Consider the following 20294-nt stretch of genomic DNA (forward strand, 5'->3'; position numbering starts at 1 on the left):
AACTATTTTACATTCAGCTTTGTTTTTCCTTTTTGGAAGTACTGAATGTTGTCTTCTTAACAGGCCTTTGCAAGAAACAATTGCATTTATATTGGCAAACCTTTTTTCAAGATATTACTAAATCTCCAGTCCTTTCCCTGTGGGACAACAAATGTTGGATAAATAAGAAGAAAGCTGGCTTCTGACCACTCTTTGCAAAAGAGGAAAAAAATGTGCTTTACTATGTGGCATAATAGATAGTATTTCCACATAGTAAGACAGCAACCATTTCTGTGGAAAAGAAATACTGCAAGCCTTTCACATTTTTAGCACAACTACTCTCTCCAAAACAGAAACTTCTCAAAATATTCTAGAAGTGAGTCCATATTTCATATTCAACATCCATCAATCACTTTTTTTCTTCTCTATATCCAGCCATTCCATTAGACCTTCTGTGCTATTTTTCTTACAGCAAATCTCATCCTGAAACACAGTTGACCTTTTTTGTACCGGTCAGTGGTGTGCACACTATAAAAATGCTCCTCCATATTCCCATGTTGATACCAAAGAGTTCCAGTCATAAAAAGTGTATGAACAAGAAATATGTATCACAAATATATCGGCATTAAGGGGGCAATGCAGGTTTTTACTCCAAGCTGTCTTCTTCACACCCCTGGTGCAGTGGAGCTGTTTTGGTACATAAAACACTGTGTAAGACGCCAAGAGAAGACAGAAGAGCATCCTTTAATGTCAGTACGTAGCCTGGAGCCCACAGTCACTGGGTCCTGTTGCATGACATGAAGCTGAAATTTACAGCCAAAGCAGCTAGCAGTCACCTGCCACCCAAGGCTACGATCTGCTCTCTCCAGCACCCAAGAGGAAGCCTCAGGTTCTTGGTGCTGGTGTTTTTCCATAGCTAAGTGCCTCTGAAGCTGGAGCTCCATTTTAGAGTTAGTTAATGCAAGACAACTGGAAAGATTGCCATCATCACCAGTGGACTGTGCCCCACTGCGTAATATATTAATGGTATAAACTGCCCTGTTAAACCATCAGAGGTCTCGGGCAGATTTATTGCTGTGCCCCAAGCTCCCGCCCAGATAATACCATTTCTCTAAACAAGAGGAATGAGAGGAGTTAATCCCAGGACTGAAGGCTGGGCTGCCAGAACGCAAATTTTGCCCTGCCTCCAAACACCTCTGAGCACGCAAAACAGGGACAAACAGAGCAAGGGCCCAGCCTGGAATGAACCACCCTAATCCTGCGGCAGCCAAATCCTCCCCTACCAACCCCAGAGGGAAGTAGTTACATAGGTAGTAAGGAACTTGCAGGCAAGGAAAGGTTACCATTGCTCTTCAGAGGGCAAAGATGGGAGTGAAAAAATAAGTGTACTCTGGGAGGCTGGATTTTGCTGCCTGGGTTACATCTCCATACACTCAGCCCAGCTCACAGCTAGAGAGCCCTGCAGCTCTTGGAACCTTCTGCTACAGCTTTCCATCCAAAAACTCCACGTGGACTCACTTGTAAATGGCAAGAGATTAGAGAACTTCCAGTCGTCATCACTTATTCACAAAAAGTTTGGAAAAATCTTGCTTTCCCCAGGAAAAAATAAAAATGAAAAAGATTGGATCTTGAGGGAAGGGGGGGAGGGGGAGCAGAATATGTTTATAGTGTGCATTACCTAAAAAAAATAATTCATATGATGAATCTTTATCTTAAAAGCCCTGGACTAAAAACAAATAAATGAATCATTCAAATTATTGTGGAAACAGCCGTGTTTCATGTTATTTATGTTTAATGTTCTTTCTAGGGTTAGTTTTTTTCTTCTTATAAAGAAAGGCAGTTTTCTTAGTATTGCCGTGAATACCAATGTCAAGTTCTATTTTAACAGCGCTCAGTGATGCATGAACATCCCAGAGGCAGAATTTTAAAAACACTAAAACCATTTGTTAAAGAATAACCTAGACAAGTTGTGCAGTTTTTCTTTTCTTTTCTTTTCCTGTAAACTTCATAAAGACGGGATGAAATATGGATTCACACGGATAAGCTCTGAGCCAAAACCTGTTAAAACTAACAGGAACCTTTTCCTTGATTTTATCAGAACTTTGGAACAGAACCATACAAGTCTTTTCTTTCACTGGCAACTGGTCTTTGTGGCCAAAATTATCGATAAGATTGCAGGAAGTCAAAGCATTTATTAAATGGCTAGTGGCATGCCAACCAACTGGTATGGTACTTTGTAGTTACCCTTTAGAGACCTTTAAGCTGCCACCTTTTAAGTCTGAGACCAAAAATGCATCCCCAAACCAAGGAAGCCTTTGCCACGTTGCAGATAGAGAAAAGTTTTTCTGGTCTCAGAGATAACCGGCTTTTTTAGGTGGTGGTGGTACATGAGAATTAACTTTCCTTTCTGATCATTTATTCTGAGTTTGGAAAACAGACAGTTGCATGGGCATGGAACATCAGGAGGAAATGTAAAGAGCAAAGAGATCTGAATAAAGACACCTACGAACAGAAGGAAAGTGGGATATTATTTCTTCTTTGAATTATGATGCAAAATTCATGTTTCAGAAGGAAGCAATAATTAGAAGGTGAAACAAGTGACACAGCTGGTCAAGCTTTCAGATAGCTCTGAAACACCAACACTGCCCCTCATATCTTTAGCTCCTTTTTTTTTTTTAATGTGAGTAAAATACAAATTTAAAACAAAAACAACACCATGAAGCCTGCTGAAACCTCCTCACTTGAACTCTTCTATACTTTGAAAGCAGCAGCATTCCTTTACATATTTGAGTTTATTTTTGATGTAGTAGCAGATTTTGTTAAAAGAAATACCATGAAATTCCTGTGCAACCCTATATGGGAAACTAAATTAATAACCATGTAGCCATGTACCCAGCACCGTATGAAGCCCAGTCATGCCTTCTGTGAGCAGCAGGTTTCCTTTCACCAAAATTGGAACCTCCTCCTTGCTGGGTCCTGTCTCAAACAGGTTACCTGGCACGATTCTATTCCAGAGCGCTTCCCTTTCAGTGTTCTACTGTGGTGATCCTAACATCATCCTTGTACAATTAGTTATCAAGGCAGAAATATTTTTCTTCCCTGTTATACATCTTCTCACCTTGCTTTTCTTGCTTGTATGGTTTGCACTCTACATAGTGCACCAAAGGTGCAATATTAGCTCTGCTAATTTTGGCTAGTTTTAGCCATGACTTTTTTTTTGGGGGGTGGCAACATGGGTCACAATCCCACCCTATGATGCATTGCAGGGGCTAACGATGGGCACAAAGCCAGTAGTAAGGGGCAGAGAGAGTTGCTGAAGTCAGCAGTACCCTGGCCAGCCTGCTGGGAACATGGGTTTCAGATTCCATTGTCATGAAGGATGGATGGAGCTTACCTGGCAGAGGTTACCTACAGAGCTTTGCTCTTAATACCTCTGATGTATAAATGCATCTTTTCTTTAAGTGATTTCCTTCAAATCCTCAGCTTATGGAATACCAATGCAAAATCGTAGTGTTGATGGTTAATCCTGGGAGAAGAGAGGCTCTCCCTGGGAACCCAAGGTGATGCTCTGGGGCACTGGTGGATTAGCATCAGCCACAGACCCAGCCCCTCATTTCCTTGCATGGATTAGGCCACTTCATTTAAATAAGCCCTTTGAGTGAACAGGTGCAGGCAAAATTAGCATCATTAACCAGCTGTAAAATGAGTGAGTGGCGTGCTAAATGTCTCCGTTCAGCTGCATACCAGAGGGGTTACATACATGTGCACAAGCATGTGCTGAGGATCTCTGCGAAGCCGTGTGTTACTGAGCCCTGGTCTTCAGAGAGGTGCGAACGTTAGAGCCAGCCTTGGGATTTGTCTGTTCTTTTGCATCAAGGATATGCTTTAATATAGGCTGTGGGTAATGAAAACCCAAGAGATCAACCAGTCTCTACTGGTGCTCTTCAGTTTCTAACTTGCTTTCTTACAGAACCAAGATGTGAGTAGAAATTGCGTATTGCTACGAATAACAACAGCAAAGAAGGGAAAACCCAAAAGCAGTGACAAGAGTAACCCAAACTATGTCAAGCTAAAAACAATTTGGGGCCAAGCTGTTGACAGTAAGATGTCAGCAGATTGTAGACAAGTGTCTCACCTGGCGTCAAGCTCAGCAAGGGACTTAGGCATATGCCTAATTTTAAGCATTCAGTTCATGTATGTGATTTAATTGGTGTGTTTTGTGAGTTTTACATTTCATATATATTTAAGAACACTGCTGACTCAGGGGGTATATTCCTGTATTTACGTTGTAGCTTCAGATTTTTCATAATTACATTACCCCTCCTGCTCTCTCCGATATTTCCATCTTTCCTCTGAGGCAGGAAAAGTCTCTCTTTCACAGTTTGTTAATCAGTTTAGGATAACACAGTCTTCATGGTGTTTTCCTTGGCAGCATGCCTTGGGCTGAAATTATTTAATGATCTGAGCATTAATTGAAGATTAAGGGCTGGGGTTGTCTGCACTTGAGTCTCCCATTGAATATGAACCCAACCGAGCTGAAAACTTCCATCCTTCGCAAGTATCAGGAGTCAAAATACCAAGAAATCATGAGATCCAGGAGGCTGGTGTCATTGTGGTGCTGCTTTGTGTGGATGTCACATGGCATTTAGGTTTTTATAAACATTTTCCCAGGGAAATCAGAGAAGCTTTGTCTTAATACCGTCTCCTCATAGGCACAAACACAAACCCGGTGCGGAGAACTGATAAAATGGCCCAAAGTCACTGATTCCCTGTGGTTGCCCCTGTCGGTTTGTCCTGCCTCCCCAAATCAGTCTTTGGGGCTGAGTGCATGGATTCCCAGCAAAAACTGGTCCTGAAATAGGACATACCAATTTCACCCTGCAGCTGCGAGTTACCTGTCCTGGTCCTCCAAGGAGGGTCTGGCCTGACTTTCTCTTGTGCCCCTATTATGGTGGGCTATGTCTTTCCCACAGTGTTATTAGACAAATTCTTAATTCTTTTACTCCTCTTTTCATTTCACAAGTTTTTTAAGACAACAGCAGGTTTAAAAAAAAAAATCCATTTAAAAAATCAGCAATAAAAGTGTTTTAGGAACTGGAAGTGACGGCTTACTGATTCTTTTCCATATAGCAGGAAGACATGTGGTTCCAAAGAAAATCAAAATATAGACACACAAAAAAAAGAAAACTTCAAGAAAATTGTAAAAAGAAAATAAATTAAATAAAATAAAAATCCCAGTCTCCCCAATTAGTTAAACAGGGGAAATGAATGCCACCTGGGCTGCAGCAGATATTGGACTGTTTGGATTTTCCAGAAGAGGAAAAGAAATTCACTTTTCTCTCCCTCTCTGTCCCCACTTTTCATCTGTCTTAATTTGCTCACATTATTTTGTCAGACGTCTGCCCAGCTCCAAGTCAAACAACCTTCCTCCTCCTACCTTTCTGCAGGATAAAGCAGATCCAAGAAAGCGAATACAGAGTTTATATCTGAGCAATCTTGGCACTTGGGATGTATAAACCCAAGCTTAAGCCTCACTCTCAGTTCTAGTTTGTAGGTCATCCCTTTAAAAACCTGTTGAAAATCTTTGAATAGCTGAAATTAGCCTTGTAAATACCCCACTGGCTATGCCCACCTAAATTGAAAAGGAAGGAACACCACCACAAACAATAATAATAAAAATTCTATGAAGCCTAGATTTTGACCAGAATATTGAATAATTTTGTTATCGCATTATACTGCTTTTAGCACTGATTTGTTAAATAAACATACACAGAGGAAGAGTAACTCTGGCAAGGGGGGTGGAATAAAAGCTAACACTTCTCACTGCTGAGGTCCAAAGCTTGTGTGTGCGAGCATGTCTGCATACAGATAAAGCGCACACAGGAATTTTTCATCGTTTTGTGTTTTACATTGTGACAAGGATTTACCAGCTCAAGTGGAAAGCAGAAACAAAACCCCATTCAGGGGCAAAGCCTGTCTAAAAGACCAGAACAAATTCTGCCTTTCCCTCAGAAAGATTCTTGAGGATACGAGGAGAAGAATAAGAAAAAGAAAAAGAAAAAAAAAAAAGTATTAAAAAAAAAAGTAATAAGAATCACAGGCATCTGGGAAGATCAAGCAACAATGGCTGAAGAAACAAAGCCATTGTTTCTACAGAGGCAGAGGAGATGCTTCACTGGAGCTTGAATACCTAATAGCTACTTTTGTTGGCAACAAATGTAAAAAATAGTTATTTTTGGAGGGCTGGGGGAGAATTAGTCCTCTAAAGCAGTAGAAGATACTGCCTACAGCATATAGCATGAGCTACCCAGGTGCTAAGGGCAAGGATTCACATTTTCTTTAAAGAAATGAATGAATTCATGCAGGGGGGTAGGGAGAAAGGTGGGAAGGGGAAGGAGGTTTGGGGAAAGGAGGAAAAACATCATGAGAAATATCACAGTAGCAAAGAGGGAAGGCAGCTGAAAAAGTCAAGGATAACTAAAGAAGCACATGAAGCGTGACCTTGAAATGAGACTGATGAAGTGAGCTTTTTGGGTTGAGTGCTGGCTGGAAAAGGGGGCTTGGACCACTGCCCAAGGAAACTGCCTCCTGCTATTTAATTCCTAATGAGTTCAGGGAACAAGGATTTTGTACAGTCTTTGAAATAAACAGGATTGTGTTAAAGAAATACTTGAGACCATCATTAATTTCTACTTCTAGTGGAAACAAGCCATGAGACCCCACATCCTGGCTAATCACTTGGGTCAAAAAAGTAACATAATGTGAATTTCAGCACTATATATTATTTTGTAGGATGAAATAATTCTATATGTTCATTTCATGCCTGCAACGTGGGTCTTCAGAAGAGAAGGCTCATCACCAATTAATTATTACAGAGGTTATAATTCCTACCTTCCTGTAGGAATTCAACATTTAGTATCTTACTCTCCCCTCTTCCTGTGCCAATTTTTCCATCACTATAATTGTTCTTCCTGTTTATGCAATTCTATATGCACAGTGGCTACTAAAAGTCAGCTGTTAAAACTGTTTACTGCAAATATTTACACTGTGGCCATTAGCGAAATCTGTATCTGCGAACGGATGATGGATGGCAGCGGGTCTGATCCGAGAGACCCTGCAGGATAAACAGGGAGGGAGGCAGGGGAATGTCACGTGTGGAGGCTGGGAACGCTGCCTCCTGCTCCCTAAAAAGGCAGAAGAGAAAGTACTGTGCTGGGGACATTTGCTCAGAAAAATGGTAAGGAACACAAGGTTGTTGCTGATGCCTGTGGCACTGAGGTGCTAGAACTTGTAGTAATTATTAAAGAAGGCTTTTATAAGTAATATAAGTAATATTACTTATATTACTCAGTAATAGAAAAAAATGGGGTTAATGGGTTACTGCAGCATGTAATCTAATAAAGGTTGGGTTATATGCAGGCTAGGCTAACTCTTTGTATTGTACATATCAAGGCCATGCTGTGAGCATGGAAAGCAGGTGAAACAAAGATGTTACAATACCCAAAAAGCTACTTTTCAGCATTTAACTGGAGATGCAGAAATTAGGCCAAGCCCTGGATGATGCTGAGAAGTCCTGACATGCTGGTCCAGGTGCTCGGGGCGCTCTGGCCCAGAGGTTTCAGACATACATCAGGGAAAGCTGCATCCACCACATCCCACACGTCCTGGGCTGCTGTGCAAGGAGCTGAGACTGCCCCCAAACCCCAGCAGAGCCCCACAGGAGGCACCTCCAAGGACCACAGCACGCAGGTGTAGGACATGGAGATGTTCTCACATCACTGCACCCGGGGCCAGCATGGGCACAGTTCACACATCCCATCCCCTAACTTCCACCGTTAGCATTTCTCTGCTTTGCTAGTAGGTGTCATTCCCAATTCTTCACCTGTGCTCACTTCTGCGTGTCTGGTTTTGCTTTTAGGGACGTGGCCCATTTTGGATGCCCTTTTCTTCAGGCATGCTGGGGTCTGGGCTGCCAGCCAGCAGCCAGCAGCTCCTAGATGGATGATGAGCAGCCCACTGCCTTCCAGAAAAGATGGATCTCAAATGACCATTTTGCACATTTTTTTATCCTAGGTGTTCTTTCTGAAGAAACTGGTGAGGCAAAGCAGATATTAACGGACTCACTAAAAAAATAACAAAAGGAAATGCCCTCCAAATACAGCATTATTTGGGAACAGCAAAAATAAGTGAGTATTCTATATTAATCAAATATATAGATGCTGAAATAATGGTTTGGGCTTTGTTCAGTGTTAATAGGAGTTTTTCCACCTGGTGCTATCAAATCAGCCTTCAAAGAAGAGTCGCCCAATACAAATATACGCCTCTTTCAGCCAAGTCTGAAATCCTAACTGCACTGACGAGAGAAGCAGAGAGGTGACATTTGCTGGAAACCTCCAGGTAGACAAATGAGTATATCTTAGGATAGAAACCAGCTCCACACCATGGTCATCATCAGAGCTAGGAGTCTAATTTGTAAATCAGGAGAGCACATAACCTTAAAGTACGTGCCTAAGCTCCTTGTTTAAACCTCAGCATGTGTTTAAATGCTCTTTTGCAGGGTCAGACTATGCTGATGATCCAGCTGATGTACGTCACGGAGCATGTCCTGTGGGGAAATAACTTGGCAATTTACTCTGGATTTAAGATAGGGCTTGTGCACACATGAAAAACACTGTGTGACTTATGCCTGGATGATGTGATGGTTTGGGAGATGTTTCATGTGTTATTAAATCTGTTTGAGATTCTGAATTCCGTCTTCTCTGTTGTCATTTTAATTCCTAGACAAATGGAAAATCCACACAGAAACAACATGGCTAATAACACTGATGAGCATCCCCAAGGAGAGCAATCTCCCCAACCAATTGGCCAGTAGGCAAAGCAAATTGGGCTGGGGCATAGAGATGGACAAGGGCTCATCTGAGCCAAGAAGCCAAGGAGTCTGGAGGGAAGAAAACAAACAAACAAACAAACAAACAAAACAGGATGGGACCTTCCTTGTGCACTGTAGGGAGAAGATAAAGGCAGAGAAAATCACATAAAAATCATGTAAGAACAACAGGAAAATGGATGTAGACAATATGGGCCCAAATCCTACTGGGGAATTAGGATTACAGAAGAGTCTGAGACAAGGAGGAGCCAGTAGCTGTTTTAGGCAGGTCACGGCTTTGTGGGCATCTGTGGCAGGAGGATAAAATGATCCATGGGATGGCAGAAGGGTGACCCAGCATCACTCAGGAGCTCCTTGCAGCAGAACCGGGGACCAGCTTACAAAGCTCAACCTCTCCCTCCGCAGAGGAGCTATGCTTTGGTGTCATTCAACCCCTGCTGATCCGTGCCAGGAGCACAGTGATGTTAGTCTTCCACACACACCTGCAAAGGGAACTACAGAGATCTGTCTGGGTGAAAATGCTCTTCTCTGCTGGCTGCAAAGCAATAACCCTCCATTTGCCTCCTTGCGGTGCAGGTGCCCCTCTGATCAAAGGGAAAGCAAGTCCTTTCTTGAATGCAGCCTTTCATTTTGCACAAAGTGCCTTCCCTCGCACACCAAAATTAATCTCAGCGCAGGTAGTTTTCCGTTTGTAGCTCAGCCTTCTTTGTGGGAAAGTTTATTTTTGGCCAGGAGTATAAATGCTCAGCCCAATTAGCCATTGCTGTGGAAGGTCTCTTAAAGGCAGCCAGGGTGGGATTAGTCATTCCTGCTTTGCTCCATGCAGCACCTGCCAAACTCCACACAGCCCTTCGCTGTGTTTCACGGGGGATGGATGGGATCTGAGGGTATCATCTTTGATTTCTCTCTGTAAGGTATTTTATTTCTCCTGGCACTCCCAGAGCTCAGGCTTGGAAGTGTTTATGACATAGTTTGATGTTAATGTGAGTTTTCCGTGCCCCACTGTTGCATTCTTGCTTCTCGTTCCCCCACGTGTTACTCGGCTCTGATCTACTTTGCTTTTTTTTTTTTTTCCCACCTTTTGGTATTATGGCAAAAGTCATCCTATGGAGCAACAGGAAGAAGGATCCCAGCAGAAAGCCATTTGTCTTCTGTCTGGCTGGGAGAATAGAACTGGGCTCAGGATCTTCTACCTCTTATCCATCCTCCCCAGGCTGCTGGTGGAGCTACAGGGGGCACTGCGAAGGAGGGGGTGCTCCCTCATCCCTCTGCCTTGGAACAATTACACTGAAATTAATTAATTTAAATGCAACTGACTCGAAGCTCGTGTTGGAAAGTGGTTTCGGACTCAGGTTTTAGACGAACCTGACCTCAGATGACACCTTCAAATTCAGTTTTGGAGGCAAGAAGGTTGCATAAAACGGCAAGGCATCACCATCTCCACCATCACAGAGGCTGGTGGAGAAACCAAGAGCAGCCTTCTGCCACCTCCACCAGCCCTGGCATGGGAGGTTTTATTTCCCCCTCCCTAAAACAAAGGCAGTCGGGGCTTACAAGGAGTGCCATTGAAGTGATAAGCGTGCTCTGCTCCCCGTTGTTGACTTTCGAGTGGCATTTCCTCCGTCAGGAATGTGCCCCACAACAAGGTATTTATACCTGGCTGCAACACAGGCGCGCTTTTCACCAGTGCCTGCTGCGCATACCGCAGGGAGGTGTTGGGAGGATTAATTACTTAGTGTTTGCAGAGGGCTTTGAAGATAAAATGTGCCAAGTAATTATTATGTGTTTTACTGATTTGGGCATGTATGGGCTTTTTTTTTTTTTTTAACGGTTTGTTGATTTTGTTGACAGGTAATCTGGGACAAAGCTACATTTCTTGTGAGGTTTCTTTTTTAATATTATTTTTAATAGGCTTTTTAATTGCAGTATTTACTTTAGTCACCTATTAAATAGCTAATTACTTGTGATCCTGTTTAGATTTCTGTTTAAGACAGACAACAATTACATCTTTTCTCTCACAGCCCACAGTTACTGCATTACATGCTGGGCTCAATCTATTTTTTTCCCTGTAAACTGTGAGGACTTTCTGACTGCAACAACTTATTTTCCTGGTCGTGCTCCATAAGGTGGAATTGATCTCGGTAAAGGCTTTTCTGGGTTTTCATGAGAAAGGGAACAGGAGGAGAGCTGAATTTGACAATGTATAAACACGATTGGTCCTTTGTCTCACTGAAAGGGGTAAGCAGGACATCAGGGTGAATGGGAGAGGCCAAGACAACGGGGTATGGAAAGGCCATAGGAAACAGATGCAAAGTGCTGGCTACAAAAAGGTGCCAGTAACAAAATCTCAGCAGGTAATTAGGTTTTAATTTGAACAGGGCAAGCAAGTGGATGTCTGGGGACCGGTGACACTCCCTCCCATCTGAGCTCCATGTAAAGCCCCGATGGGAACATTGGTGCCAGCAGCAGGGAGGACAGCAGAGGATATTTCATGGAGGGCAACTCAAGAGAGCTCAACCAGCCACCCGTGCACCTTTCTGCCAGTTTGATGTCCTTCACGGTATGTAAACCACCACTTCCACAAACACCCAATTAAAGAGAAAGACCTCATTAAATAGAATTTGACAGGTTGCTTCTATTTTACTTCCTCACCACCTAACACCAGCGCTAAACTTCTCTGCAGCATGAAGGAGTTTGTGGAGGGTCAAACCTAGCTCAGAAATTGCCACCACCGACAACCAGCCACGAAGAGTCTCCTCTTTTGTATGCCCTTAACCCAATTTATTGCTGCTCAGTAACCTGCTACACAGGCATTTGTAAGCTGAGAGAAGCTTAGATGAGATTACTTTTTTGCCCATCCCATGTTGAAAGGACAACTAGTCTCGCAGGCTGAGCTGAAGACCTTCCCAAGAGTAGTACGTGAAAACGAAATCTCTTTTTCTTTTTTTGCTGAGCCAGCATTTGATTGCACTTTTCTCTTCATTTCTGCTCTGTAGGTTTTGTTTTCCCCCACACAGACTGCTGAGGAAGCAGTTGCAGCCAGAGGTGAAAAGGAAGAGGTCAGGGTGAAGAGGTGAAAAGGAACTCGGCTGTCTGCTCAGTTATCTGCACTTACCTGTACTTGAGCCAGCATCTTCAGGTCTCACTGTCTGTTGTAAAGCTCATACAGACTTGGCCTCATCTGAAAACAAATAAATAAATAAATAGATTGATTAAATTGAACAAGTAAGCCTAACGTAGCCTGGGCATGAAGAGAACACATATGCCATGCATGTGCAAAAAACATCCCTCCTCTAAATTCAATGAGCTATGAAGTTCAAACTAAACATGAGATGCTGCAGGAATCCCCCCCACATGATGCTCTTCCCAGCACAACTCCTCCGAGATTGGAGCTGAAGCAGAGCTAGCAGCTGTAAAGGCTGGATTTGCCTCGCTGCAATGCCATCCAGAGGCCAGATGGCTCCAAGAGGAGATGCTGCCATGCACGTATGGGGAGAGAGCTGACACCTTACAGATAGATACCTCACAATGTGCCTGCCTCTGTATTTACTTTTCACAGGTTTTACAGCAGCAGCACGCATTGCAACAACAACTTTTTTGTTTTCTTTTTTTTTTTTTCTTTCTCTTTTATATTTTTTTTCCTTAGAAATTCACAGCAGGTGCAGCACTGTAAAGGATGCTCGCCAGGAGAAAAAAAATTCTTCCAACCCTGCTCATCTGCAGCCTGCCTCACCGTCTCCAACTGAGGACAAAACAATCCTGCTAATCATTGCATACATTAAAATCTTTACAAGTACAGAAGCCCCTCCAGGTGTTCTGCCTTCAGGTTTAACAGTGCCCTACATCCCAAGTATTAAAGGGCAGGCCAGATCAGGGGTATCGTGTTTTTCCAGGCACGGTACACAAAGGAACAGAAAAACAACTGTCTCATTGTTTAGAGCATCCCTAAATATTGCCAGTAAAGATCTGGTCAACTTTCCACAGGCTGCGGCTTCGGAGAATTTTCCATTGGGGTGATTTATTTCATCAAAACAGCTCTCAGGCCACCAGCTGTTAAAGCACTTGTGGAAAGGGCCAACTTGGTTCTCATTATTCACTGTAGGTTTCCCTTAATAGAATCAAACTGGTTAATAAGTGCTAATGCCGGTAACACGGTCCTCTGTACTTTGACCTAAATCCTCCTCCCGCTCCCAAGGGGGTGGATGCAGGAAGAGTGCTGCACTATTTCCTCCAGTGCACGGATGGGCAAAATTAACCCCTGCAGGCGGTCCTCACCCACCGTGTTTTGGGAGCATTTTGAGGTCCAGGCTGTGTTGTATCGGGTACAGTGCAAAATCCTGCCCAAAAGCACTGATCCCAAACAGTTCACGCTGCATTAGCATCCACATCATGGTTTCAGCCCCTGTTCTCCGAACTGACCTTTCCCTGTTCCACACAGCCAGTTCAGAAAGTCAAGGTTGCTTTTTTAATAAAAAGAGAAGAAGTGGCACAAACAGTTTCCTACGCTGCACAGCCACTTTGAGTACACAGTAAAAAAGCAAATATTACTGTGAAATTAAACCTTTTTTTTTTTTTTTTTTTTTTTTTTTTTTCCAGGAGAATATCCAGAAAAATCAGATCTCTATAAACACTGAAAAGGTCGTCGTATTTTTGTCAGGTTCATTTGTCACATCAGATGCAAGCGAAATGGTTCATTTAGCTTCTTTTTAGCTTCTCACATTGCTACACAACCCAGCTTGCAGTTTCAGGCATACAAACCACACGTGCTTCTAGAGGATGCACACAGTGCTGCGACAAAAGCAGCTCGCACAAGCAGGTCTAGGGCAGAGTGAGCTGGTTCAGGAAGGAGCATAGGGGTGAAACAGGGTGGCTGTATTCCCACTGCTCCCAATCCCAGCAAAAGCACACGTTGCTGCCCGAGGAATTGGCCTTGACGTACTTCTGGAGTGGAGACAGCCATCCTTAGGCTTCAGAGTTAACGCCCCAGGGCGCTGGGAGCGTCACCACACTGCCACCTCCCAGCTGCAGGAGCAGAGGCAGCGCTGACCTCCCGCGCCGCCTCTGCCCGTGCTCCCCAGAAGAGTTTTGGCAGCTGAGAGGAGGAAGGAAGGAATGTAGACTCCTCCAGCCACCGAGCTAATGGGTTTCAATGTGTAATTAGCGTCATTCTTGAAAACCCATGTCTTGTCACCACTCTAAATGTGTTCAGCTTCTGTTTCCTCGTTATTCTGGATCTAATTTTTCCACTAGATTAAGGAGATACTCTTTTTTTCCCCCAGAAAAAAAGCCCTCTCATTTGAAACAGAGTAGATGATTAAGAGATGACTGAAAACCTTCTGGCCTGCTCTTTGCATGTTAAACATTTGCCTGAGGAAGGACAAGTATCCACTACGCAGTTTGGAGGTTTGACAAAAATCTGATGTATTGAGCAAAAGCTAACAAATCCTCTGGTCATATCTAGTCCTGGGTAACACAGTTCTGAAGAACTAATTACACATGCTGACAATGAAATTAATTAAAGACTAAATTTCCTGTATTGGCAATAGCAGTTTGATGGGATTTCAGACTGAAAATCCCGAAGTCATACGCCCTCAGGGAGCTAATTTAGGAGATTAGTCAGCACGTGCTCTCATCATCATTACCAGGGAAAAGCAGGTACCTTGAGAGGCAAAGTCAACTTTGAGTCACTTGGTGGAGAGGTTCCCGCTCTACTTTCCCCTTCTCTATCTGAGAAAGCCCACTCCAGTTGCTGTAATCAGGAAAAAATGACTTGATATCTCCGCTGCTAATTGAAACGTGACTTTTATAACCCCACGGCACTTCCCCAGGTTCCTGTGCCTGTTCCCACCTCCTCCCCAGCAGAAGGCTGTGCCGTGGTGGTGGGCTTTGGGGGCACGGTGTCTGCTCCAGCAGGGTGAGCTGGAGAAACGCATTCATCCGCCTGAACACATAACAGAGCAATTCAGTTACACATTACACAACATTGCTGCTCTCTCACCCTATTTTAGCTTGATTTGATTTTTAGTTGCAAGCCAGCACAACTGCAGGGGTTTGGAGGGGTGATGCACTTTCTTTCGCTTGCCCTGAGACAGACAGACTTAGGAAATGCCACAGAAATCAACTGCTAGGAAAATGCAAGAATCGAACAGTTCAGCTTTCAAGAGTCAGATAATGGCAAACAGAAGGTTGAACTTTTCCCCTCGTGTGCATATGCATCGTGATTCATTGCATACTCCTCTTATGCTATTCCTCAGCTATTGCAGCATGCCATAATTTGTCTCAAGAGGCAAACAGTAGTTTGCAGAGCTGCATACTTGTGTCTCCGAGCAGCAGGGCAAGGCTGAGTTCACAGCAGCTCATTCCCTGCGCTGTGCCCAATGTGCTGCAAATAACAGAAAGCTTGCTGGCATCTGAGAGAAGCAAGAGCGGGGCTGCTCCCTAAAGAAAACCCAGGAAAATCAAGCAACAGCTCAGGAACAGGGCAAGGGGCAGGTGATCCTGCAATGTAGCCCAGGCAGGGTGGACAGACAAGCTCTGAGATCGAGTGGGGTCCGTTGAAGGTCTCAGGTGTGGCTGGTCAGAGCAGATAAGGTGTGTTAGTGCCCTCGGGACCCTAACCTGGTACGTGGATGTCCCTGAAACACCGCCACCTGTCTTGGACCTTGAGGCTTCTCAAGCCATGAAGCCAGTTGTGGGGTGCTGGCAAGGCTGGCTGTGCTGCTTCAGGTCAAGCAGCTTGCCCTGTGCAGGATTTAGCCCTCGAGGTGAGAAGGATTGGTAGGATTGGGTCACTCCTGGCAGCACCCTGCTGGGAGCTCATCACCCCCAGCACACAGCTCAGGAAGAGCCCAGCTGGCAGAGAGGGGCCTGAAGTCACGGCTTTGTGTCCAAGCATCCACACCACTGCTCCTCCCCAGCCAGCTCAGACCGGTGAAGCTTGGCACGGCAAACTTCCCCACAAAAAGGTCCCCGAGCAGACCTCTTTCACCCAGCTGCAGTGATGATAGCGCTGAAGTCAGCATAACCCTGACCCAGCCCAGCTTCCCCAGTGCTTCCCCAGCGCTGCAGGCTGAGCAATCAGCAATTCCCATGCAGATGAGCCCCAGGAGAGGAGCAGCCATCAGCAGAGGGACTCGAGCAACCATCAGCAGCAGGACTCACAGTTCTGGGAAGCGCAGCGCTCCTCTCTTAGAAATATCTCACCGCAGGAGTAATGCGGTTCAAATCTTGCAAGTATAAAAAAAAAAAAAAAAAGAAAAAAAAAAAAGAATAATGGGAACCAGATGCTGCCGTACCTTAGATTAGAATCTATGTTTAGATTTCCAAGATAATTTTTATCTCCTGTACTTTGGCTAATGTAAGGCTGATATGATAAATGGATTTTCTATGGAGGCTGAAAACAGCCCGCCCGCCTCAAAACGCAACCCGATACGGCGTTGTCTGCGGCAGGGAGACAGAGAAGAGAAACAGGACTGGCGTGAACGAGGGTCAGGTCGGGATGGAGGATGTGCTACATGAAGGAGGTCAAATGACCCTGGGCTGGTGCTGGAGGAGGAGGAGGAGGAGCTGCGCAGAGCGGTGGGAAGGATCGTCCTGCAGGGCCCCCCTGCTCCGTCCCTCCCTGCAGCACTGCAGCTTTCCCAGCCCAGGGCAGCATCCGAGAAACTCCTGGAGAACTGCCACTGCTGCAGGAGAGCAAAACTAAGGCTTTTAAACCCTGACTGGGATGTAGAAATCCCTGCACATCCACATCCTCCTTAACTGACTTGAACCTCGTTTTTTGAAGCTTTCTTTTTCCCTGTAACTGCTCTGACATCCTTTACTGCTCCCTCTCCTCATTACCACGACACCTGGATTGTCTTTTCCCACCTCTTTTTCACTGTCCCACTGAAGCAACAGCCACGAAGTTTTGGTCTTTTCTTGGTCTGCAACCAACATGGCCAATGGCATTAAAAAAAAAAAAAAAGTGGGGGGAACAAAATAAAGATTTTGTTTTTTTCTGAATTATTTTTATTATTATTTTCCATCCTGGAAACTCTTGGCAACAGAAAACTCATCAGTTCTTTCTAGCATTGTAAGTGGAGATTATGTAATATTTACAGTGATATTAATGCAATCAATCAGCGTCAGCAAGTGGAGATGTGGGAGCCAGCTATGCACATGAGAGAAAAGTGGGGAAAAGGAAAGCACAAAGAGGTCCCTGTGATGGCTGGGGAGGGATGCCAAATATTTTCACTGCTTTCCAAACTAATATGTTACAAAATAACACAATCAGCTTTGGCCCAGTTCATTAAAAATAATTAACTTGACTGCTCAGTGACTTCCCTGCAGACTTGAGATGCCCACCAGCACCTAGGCACTCGCATCAACACCTTTCCTCCTCCAGTCCAACAAGGAAGACTTTGCCCAGCCCTGCACGAGCTCGGTCCCAAACGAGGTAAAAGGACCCCTTGTTGGATCTTGGGTTACTGGGAATGGTGAAAACGTAATGGATCGAGGGCCTGCACTGAACAGAAGGGCTTTGCTGCTGCCCCATGTGCATGCAACAAAGTGCCAAGGACTGAAAAGAGGCCATTCTTCCCAAGGCATGCCTCTTGCAGCTGCCGGGCAAGGGACTTTGCAAGCCTGAGAGGCATACAAGTAGCTGCTTCTGCTGCTTTGTTTGCTTTTTCTTTTTTTTTTTTTTTTTTTTTTTTTTGTGGAAATATTGGGGTCTGGAGGGGATTGCTTCCAGAGCTGGATTTTTGCATGGCCATTGGCAAAATCTTTGGCAGCTGGGAAGAGGCAGCGTTTTGCTGTAGGATGGTGGGAAGTGGGGTCTGCAGATGACTCGAGCACGGCTCCAAACTCGCTCACTTGCTCTGCCTGTGCACAGCTGCCACCAGGCAGGCTGGAAAGGGGTCAGCAGTTGGCTCACAAGGATCTGGGACCATGCCGAGGAGCAACAGCTGGGAGGTGTGCTCTGGTCCCTGTCTACCAGGATGGAAACACACTCAAGCATTGCTAAACCCTATCTTGGAATAAGCCTTTCTTAAACAACTGCTATTGATGTTTGGGCCTCAGCTTACAGTTTGGCGGAGGCCAAGTCTTGTGATTCAAATCCTGATGTGGATTTTCTCAAGCTCTGAGGATGCCGGGACCAGGGGTCATCGCTGCTCTGGGTGATGGGCTCTTCTCCTTAGTAGAAATGTTCAGAAGAACAGGTCAGGGCACACATACATAAGCAAGATGAATATTACCTTCAAGAGGGACCAGAAGGGAGGTATTAATTTAGTTTTCTTTATTTTAAAATGTTCGTGTAAATGTCAAGATACAGAGTAGGATGGTTCTCACGCTTGTTTGACCAAGAACCATAAACGTGCTGGGGTCACGGTCAAAACAGTGGTACCCAAGGAAGATATTTCTCCATGGACTCTCTGCCAGAAGCCACCCTGAACAAAGTTCCACACCTTCCGAGAGGTTTCAGCCACCATCCTTGGTTGAAATGATGGTGGCTGATGGGACAGCAGAGTGGCAGAACATCTGCTGCTGAGCTTCTGACCACTGTGCAGATGGAGACAGTGCTAGAACGGATGCCTCCTTTAACCCTGAGTTTGGAAAGAGCCATTAGCTCAGCCCTGATTGAGAAATGCCTGTCCTCCAGAGGAAAATCAGCATGCGGGAGACAGTCTGTGTTCCAAGAGCAGACCTCCCCAACCAGTTGGTTTGCAGTAAGAGCCAGTCATCCTCCAACAAGCAACGTGTAATCACTTCGGGCTCCTTTCCATTTAGGAGAGCGACTCCTGGGGAAAGCTTGACATCAGATTCTGCCCTGGGCAGAGAGTGCAAGAGGTGTCTGAAGCCAAGTTTGGTGCATTTTTGTGTCCTGAGCCATGCTCCCTGTTCCCCTCCGACCCAGGGAGCCTGTTTCAGGCTGAATTCCTAGTGACACGAGCAGGAATTCCTAGAACAAGACCCTTGTGCACAGATGGACGAGCAAACTGTTTTGACCGCTGAGCAACCACAACCACAGCCACTTCCATTAACTCCAACCTTTTGCTCCAGCCTTAAGTTTCCTTGTATACACTTGGAAGCTTTCTTCTGGGAGAAGTTCAGCGCTTTCTGGGAAAAATGGCTCCTCTTTGCTGCTGCAGGGGCCTGTCCCTCACACCCTGGAAGTGCCTATAAGTTCCCCTAGAAACCTTTACCACTGGGGCAAATATTCTTTTCCCTTTGCCCCCAGACAAATTAATCATGTTGCATAAGCAACTAAATAGGTGGCTGATCTTCCCCTGATCTCTTTATAGCCTCAGTAGAGAGATTTTTCTTCCAGGGAGCAGTTCAGAGCAGGAATTAACTTCGTCTGCAGGGAAGAGTCTTAAAGTGTGACCTCCCCGCTGTATAGGGGAGCTGTTGGGTGATGAGCTGTGTAAGCCAGGCAGCTGAGTTAGAAGCTTTAAGCAGACACCTGAAGGTAGATGAGATGAGCCCTCCTCTGGTACTCTGCCCCTTGTGTCTCAGTCCCAGTGGGAAATGCCTTGTGTGTGCTTCAAAATCTGGCCACGTCTTCCTCAAACTGACCAAGAACTGATACTGGATGGAAAAGCAACCTGCAAGCCCAGAAACTCTCGTTTCAGAAGGTCAGAGAGGGGAGCAGCAGTCATTTTCATGGCCTGTGGTGATATTCACAGCTTTCTCTGTGTCTCACTGAGGCAAAAATTACGCAATACCCTGACCGTACATCTATCCACACTCATGATGCTTTAACAATCTGGTTTCTCAGCTAGAGTCTGCAGCCAAAGCACATTAAGCAATGGGCCCGTGAGTTGAACATATGCTATCAGTGAGGTCTCGTTTTATTGTTGCCACTTACTATTTCATAACAGGAGGGGAACGCACACGGGGCTGCTCTCAGGATGGGAATAAGCAGGCCCTGAATTCATTGACATTTTGGGCCACTTGCTGCCACAAGTCCAAAAAAGCTGTCCAGTTTTGACCTGCCCAGCTAGGGCTAATGAAAGGAAACACTGATGACAAAAGCAACTGCAATAAGATCCAGAGATGAGAGCAATCACCCCGCCACCGTGTTACAGGCTAACACAGAGTAAGAGCAACTGAGCTGAAGATGAAAGATTGCCTAGCAAGAGCTGCTCACCCCAGTCCAGGAGAACCCCGGGCTTGGCCAGCAGTCCCAGCTAATGCCGAGTCCATCCTGTTTGATTATAAACACAGAGCAGCACTTGGCCGCTGCTCTTGTCTGGATTTCCATTTGTGCTGATAATACACATATTTCTAAAGGCGATGTTAATTGCTGCACTAGATTTATTAGCGTGAATATTATCCATCCCTTCCTTTCACCTCCCTCTCTCCAGCTCAATCCATCATTTTTACAAGAGGTTGAGCGGTCCGACGCGAGGACCACACCTCCTCTGCTTTCTGGGGATGGCAA

At 45.0% G+C, this 20294-nt stretch overlaps 1 long non-coding RNA gene across 4 annotated transcripts in view; it reads right to left on the reverse strand.

The window, feature by feature from the left end:
* LOC137860292 (uncharacterized) overlaps nucleotides 1-20294 on the reverse strand; it is a 291949-nt gene that overhangs the window by 79936 nt on the left and 191719 nt on the right. For 2 of the 4 annotated variants that reach the window (XR_011098813.1, XR_011098816.1), the window contains exons 1-2: nucleotides 16162-16572; nucleotides 11982-12047 (exon numbers count right to left, since the gene is read on the reverse strand). This is a non-coding gene — a long non-coding RNA (uncharacterized lncRNA). Of the gene's footprint in view, nucleotides 1-11981; nucleotides 12048-16161; nucleotides 16573-20294 lie in introns of those variants that run through there. The other 2 variants (XR_011098814.1, XR_011098815.1) reach the window with 1 other exon arrangement.

Source organism: Anas acuta, chromosome 8 (genome assembly GCF_963932015.1).
Source record: "Anas acuta chromosome 8, bAnaAcu1.1, whole genome shotgun sequence".
In the NCBI taxonomy this organism is placed as follows: Eukaryota; Metazoa; Chordata; class Aves; order Anseriformes; family Anatidae; genus Anas; species Anas acuta.